This window comes from Pagrus major, chromosome 23 (assembly GCF_040436345.1).
Source record: "Pagrus major chromosome 23, Pma_NU_1.0".
Classification (NCBI taxonomy): domain Eukaryota; kingdom Metazoa; phylum Chordata; class Actinopteri; order Spariformes; family Sparidae; genus Pagrus; species Pagrus major.
The window spans coordinates 19,082,271-19,089,332 of record NC_133237.1 but is presented as its reverse complement, the minus strand read 5'-3'; positions in this window follow the sequence as shown (position 1 = coordinate 19,089,332).

Genomic DNA, 7,062 nt, shown 5'->3' with positions numbered 1-7,062 from the left:
ACTTGACTTGGATCATGCTGGACGAGCCGTATGGAGCCATTTTATGTCTATGTTTTGGTTGTTTGTTCCCCGTTTTAAACCAAGTCTCCGTCTTCTTCAGTTGTTGCTGTGAAGCTCCAGAAATGTTTAGAGGAGTACAAAACTTCACCTGACTGCCCATCAACATTTTTGGGTGAACTTATCCTTTAATGGACAGCAGTCACATTTTACAATGTAATATTGCCACACAGACGTTTCTTTTTGTCTCGGATCCCTGGCTGTGATTTTACTTGTTCTAACTGTGTACCCTGCTATGTATTACTAAATATGTGGGTTATTAATATTTGGTAAATGCCGGATTGCATGTTGAAGAAAAGTGTCGAAAAGCAGAATAATAACGTGGGCGTGCTGTACTTGTCTTTTCTTTCTTCTTTCTTTTTTTTGATCAGTCAAATTTCTCCCAGTGTCAGATTTTTTAAGAGCATGTACACTGCACCCCCCCCCCCCCCCCCCCCCCCGTCCTTTTTCTTACAATTATTCCCTCAAAGATGAACGATGGATGTTACTAATTGTGTCACAAACGTTACCAAAAGCAAATCATTGAAAATAAGTGAATGAACATATTGTATGCATTATTCATCCGAGAAGGGAAAATCAAATTTGCATCGCAAATGCTGTCTCTATGTCATTAATCTGACCTCCAGTTGCATGCAAACTCTCATCCGTCTAACTTGCAAAAATTCATTTATTTGTTTTCGTACTGGAGCTTCATCAGGAGAACACATTTGCAACGCGCGGTCTGTTCGTCCCTCTCCTGCACACCTGGCTCATGAAGTAGATGTGTGAAGTTTTTTTCTGTTATTTCCATTTTCACCCACTTTCTAAACCTTCTGTTCTGCACCAGTCAAAGCCACAACAAGGAGTTTTTAACTGGTTATGCCACAGTCTCGGTTTAATACTCATGCCTCTATATGACAAGAACATAATCGAGAAGATTAACTATTTCTTTTTAGTTGTAGGCTCCTTTTAAGGAGGAGCTTGTGTTTACATTTTCCCAGCCAAAGTCACAGTGAGCTCAAAGTCAAGTCAGTCAAAGAGATTTTCCCTCCGATAATTTTATTTTTGACATAATATTTTGTGGTTTTGATGGTGGAAACACAACAACTTTTGTCCTCAGGGGCCTCTGAAATCAACAAAATGTCGAAGTTCCTTGTAGCAGCTTTAAAGTTAACTTTCAGGTGATATTCTCACACCACTATTTTGTTTCTAATTCCTCTTTTACTCTGTACGAATGTGTCAATATTTTGAGCACAGCTTCCTCAGATAAAGGTGAGAGTGTGCAGCACAGCTGTGTACATACATGAATTAAGGTAGATGAAATGAGGTGACTTATGCAGCATGTGAGCACAATATCTACCAGTTGTTAAACATTAAACACACTTGCACAAGAAGAGCGAGACGGAAGTAATATAGATATATTCTTAGAATGGTGTGCTATATTTATAGATTTTTATGATGCTGTTGAGCTAATATGAAAAACACCCAGACGGAAGAAGAAAAGGGGAGAAGCCCTCATGAACTCTCCAAATCGTTTAACCTTTAACTTCTTTGTCTCACACATCACCGATTTGAACATTCATTTCCTTTTCAGCATCTATGAGGGGAATAAAATGACTTCCTTATGTGAAAAAGAGAAGTGGGTCGTCTTCCCGACACCACGAAAAAGCCCGCTAATTCATATGCAAACATGATTTTGAAATTCTGCTCTTTATGTACTTTGGTTCACATCCAAAACTTGCGTGACACAGCCGCCAACTTTTCTGCACATCATCGTGAGTCAGTATCGATAAGCGCTTTGTGCTCGTTGTTGACTGGAAAAAAAGAAACCAGGTCATAAAAGTCAAGATGGCTACTGAGGGTGTGATCAGGAGGAATGTGACCTGAGCAGTCATGTCGCTTCAGATGGGGCCAGTAAATCAAAACTCCTGAATGCTCGAAGTCAAAGAGACGTTTTTTTGGATTAACACACACACAACAGATGCTGAGTTAACCCTGCGGGAGGTCTGCCAAACGGTCTGTCAGCGTCGCCACTCTCTTCATCCAGAGGTCACAGGTCTGTTGACAAAGTGGATGTGAGAGTGACGTGCATGATGCTCTTATCTTCAAAGCTGGGAAGAGGCTGTAGATTGGTTTGTGTACTCAGAGTGATAGTGTGTGGGGCACAGCAGCAATATAAAGAGGAGGGTGTTTAATGATGCTGTGACCTGAGGCAGTGGCGGACGAAACATACAGAATGCAAATGATGGTATTTTTTAGCAATGGGGGCGGTGACCGTTCCTCAGTGTCGTTGGATGTGCAAACAAAGAGGTCATCGCTCAGGTTCTCACTCTGAAATATTTCTTTGCCAGAGCTGGGACCTGCAAGAACCATCAGCACATGAAAAATGAAGATGGGGGCTCATATTCTGCATTTTTTTAAATTCCAGAGCCATGAAGAAGAGAGAAGAGCACTGTGGCGTCTAAATAATCTGTCGTGATGTTGTCAAAAATATCCATAGGTTCTGAATATCTGAATACAAAGTTGACCTCCTGCAGGAGTAAATGAACGTAGATGCTGTTTGTCTTAACAACCACTACACAAGCCTTGTTATAGATTTCTTATAATAAAGGTCAGATACGTTTCAGACAAACAGCAACACAAACTAAAATATACAGTAACATGTATAAATAAACGAGTAATAAATAAAATAAGAATGAAATTAAATAAAATATGGCAAAAAGTTCAGTGGAATAAAGGAATCTATAATAAGTAGATGTTAATACATAGTTTGATCATCAATTAACAAAATAAAAATAGAAAACAATCAAATCAATAACAAAATAATAAAAAAAAAACATCTAGAGAATTTAAAACTTTCAAGTTGTGTCAGGTTTCCCTGTTAACACACAGAAACTGTGAAAAAAACAGACTTTTATGACTTTGACGTGGTCCAAGTATAACATTTGGCCGTCTTTGCTGTATTGTTCTTGTTATTTGGCCCAAAACAACATCCTCTCCTCGAACATATTTTCTTTAAGGAACAGCTGATGACGACATAATCCATCAACAGCACAAAATTAAAGTTAATCTAAAAAATGACCTTGTACATTATTAATAGCAGCAACCCTTTCCCCAAAACAAGACACACTTGTGAGACATTGCAAATGAACCGAAGGTATTGGAAAATGTTGCAATGGTTGCCCGACTATTTGCATGCGATAAGAGAGAGGTCAGGGAGCTGTATTCATTTATGCACACACTGGATATTTGGTTGTCTCTAATGAAGAGGAGTCCCAGAGCAGAGCCATAAAGACTGTGTCATGGAAACATGGAGGAGATGAAGAGATAGGGAGTGAATTTGCCTGGAAAATACTTCATATGAATATGTTGTATGGTTGAAGGCTGTAGTTAGACATTAAACATCAATGTTTGTGTGCTCAGATGAAGTCTACTCCTTAGTTAAACAATAACACCAGGTCATACATACACGCTCAGAATAAAAACACTAGTTGATCGAGATCTGTAATATCAAGTTTTAAAATACTTATCGTCATGAAATTACTGTAGTTAATACTAGTTTTAGATAGTAGATAGAGATAGTAGATCAAAATATATCTAAAAAAATATTTGTTGCTTGTTATGACCACAATATTAGAAGTTTTGTTGTTGTGATAATCAGGAAGTGGCGCTCAAAAGAGTAATTATTGTCAGCTTTACCTTGTGTACAGTTTGTTTGACGTGTGTGTCCCAACACGAGACGCTGACTAATACACTCAGGAAAACAATCATTCGCTCATACATCTCAGCAACAAAAGAAAAACAAAACACTTCCTTGATAATCCGTCATGATTTCTAGATGTTGGCTGACCTACTTCAGAGAAGTCCACCGCGCCTCCAGTTGTACTGTTTCAAAATTCATATTGCCACAGAGGTTTAGACTTCACTTGATCAATTTATAACCATCTTTACTGTTCGTTTCTTCTGTTTGCACAGTGGTGCCATCCACAATTAAACAAATGTAAAAACTGAGTCAGTGGTAATAAACTCGTGACAATGCTTTCATTCAGGTATTCAAGATTTCCAAAGAAAAGAAACTGTTCAGCTTAAAGCCTTTTGTTATAGAGGGCGTGAATAACAGCACAAACAAAACGCAGGTGAAAAGGTTCATGATTAATGTTTAAATGTTTTTTTTACGACTTTAATTATCAGTTTTAGTTCTGTCCTTGAAGCAGAACTTGCTTCTGACATGACGTAAGGTGTGAAAAACAGATAATAACTCAGATATGATAAGGTCATGCCAGCCCAGGATCGTGGTCATGGAGGGCGGCACAGGTTTGGAGAGCTGGTGAAAGAGCTCTGGAAACATGTTGTGGAGGAGGTGAATGATATTTACTGATTAACTTGTAACCAACGCATTAAATCAGCCTCTTGTTCAGGCAGCCCATATACTGTTGGATGCAAGAATACATTTTCATTGGGAAATACTCCATCGCTTTTTCCTCTAACCTGACTTTTTTCTTATGTACAGGCTTTAGAGTCTCAAGTGAGACTTCATGATCCATAGATTTATTTCTACATATTTGCCTTAAAGCAAATCAACAGTACTAGCAATGTCCGTAACTGTCAGTAGAGTCAATCTGCATAATAACACGTCTTCACACTTTTAAATTGTGTGCAGTACATATGCCAGAGACTTATTTGCTCGCAGGTCATACCCCAATCTAATCAGATGGTTTTATCAACAGAACCGTCCGGGAAGGTGCCGATAGAAACTGTTTGGAAAAGAGCAGGCACTTTCAAAACATTTGGTCCAACAAAATTAGGAAAGATTAGAAGAGCCGCCGCAAGATTAAAATGAATTAAATGTTATTTCTGTTTAAATCAGCTGCGCTAAACCAGAAGTCTTTGGTGCACACGCTCTGTGGGCACCACAACGCAGATGATCCGGGTAATTTTATAGCCCGAAAGTCGAACCATTTTAGATTCAAAACACCACTGGGCAGGAATGATTGGGGCTGTGTCCAGATTTTAATGAAACATCATCTGGTAGACCCTAATCAACAATCCTCGTCGTCACGGTAACAGTCACAGTTTGGTTAGGTTTGTGCAACAAAAAGCTGACGTTACGTACATGACACAAGTTCAAAACTTTAACAATTCAATGTTGACTTTTGATTTCACATGAGACTCAAACACTAGTCTCCTGGGTGAAAGTCCTGTGTTTGTTAGACCCATCCATAAACCAAACTATCTTTCTCTTTATATCACATTATCTGACATTTTATAATGCTTGGTATTTAGATGCATCCGTTTTTCACAGAACTTTAAGGGGAACTTAATGTGAAGGATAGATTATCACCTGCTGCGAAAAAATTGGATGTGCGTTTGAGCTGCATGTAATTTAGACGTCTAAAATCTAAAAGTAACAAGGTTAAAACCACTTATCCAGTCTGGTTACTTCTGTGTACATAAGACCATGTTGATGGTTAATTAGGGGTGAAATAATGCAGTAAACTTTATAAAAATATAAATATTTTAACAAACTGGATGTCCTAAATGATCCCGAAAGAAAATTCTTCTAAAATGTAAAAATAATTCAGTGTCATCAGCATATAAGTTGAGTTTTTCTTACTGTTTTCACAGTTTTCACAAGTTCTACAAGGTTTTGCAACAAAGTCTGCAGATTATCCTAAGTGACATAGATATTGTTTATAAATTAAAAAATACAATATCTACATGAGTCGATGCCACCAATGTTTAGACGGATACAAGTTTGTGATTTGGATGAACTGAACTTTTAAGAACCCAACTCAAGCCGAACAAATAATAAGGGTCTGTTAGCAATTGCATGTTTGTTCTAACGGTTACATAACCACTGAAACTATTACCACAGAATCCTTTTTGAGGAGCGGCCTTTGCGTTTCCTAACAAAGCCTATTCAGCCTGAAATGGTTGGACCCATTAGAAGAGTCCACAATAACAACATGAAGAAAATTGATGACATTGTGGAGAGTTTATTATGTTTTCATTCTGAACGAGTTTGTACGTCTGTGTTCTAACCTTTGGACAATAAGAGTCCATCAGAAAGGAAAAAGCTCTTACAAGAGATGACGTTGGCTTACTTTAAAAAAGACTGAAAATAACCTCAACATACACCACAGCTTCTTAGTGACAACCACATTACTCCTTGGGTTATCAGAGGAATTTGCGAGTATCAAACATCCGTCACATATATCTTTGAGTTGGATTGTTACTCCAGAGAACCAAAATTCATTTCAAAGTCAAGGTGACCTGGTCATGGTTGAAGTACTTGATGTTGTCAGAAAGCCAGAGTTTGATTCAAATCTGCTCAAGTAAACTTGAGACTCTGACGCAACAAAAAACAGCCATACCGCAAAGAACAAATTAATTAAAAGTATATCAAATCATACTAACTGTGAGATTCTGGGAATTCATTGTATTGTGAGTACACACTAAAGGAAGGTTATGGTAAACAACTGATATGTGCCTTTTAAAAACAAATGTTATTGTATGTAAATATTCTTTATAGGCTTTATTTGATAAAAAAAAACTTCATAGTATATGGTCATTTTGTTAAATACATTGTCAAACCCATAAATAGACACAATAAAAATGATCTCATCTGTCAGACGTGAGAGGAATTTTCTTATCAGCACTGTTTGAAGCAGATTAATATTGATTTTACTACTTTACTGCCCTCAGTACAGGTCTTAATGAGTTCAGGGACTTCAGTTTTTATGGTATCACTAGTCACACTAGGGGAGTGGCTCTGTGGCAATCGACATAGCATTTCTTACAGAAGTTTATGTTCCACAGAGGATGAATCATACTGACTTTGCCGATCCCCGAACCTTTCCTGTATTTAGGTTTTTATATGTTTTGACAACTACTGGATGGATTTCAATGACGTCTCATACAGATATTCATGGTGCCCAAAGAATGAATCATTTCTTGACTTTGGACGTTATCTGGCGCCACCAACGTTTTCACATCCTGTCTAAACAACTACTAGATGGATTGGCA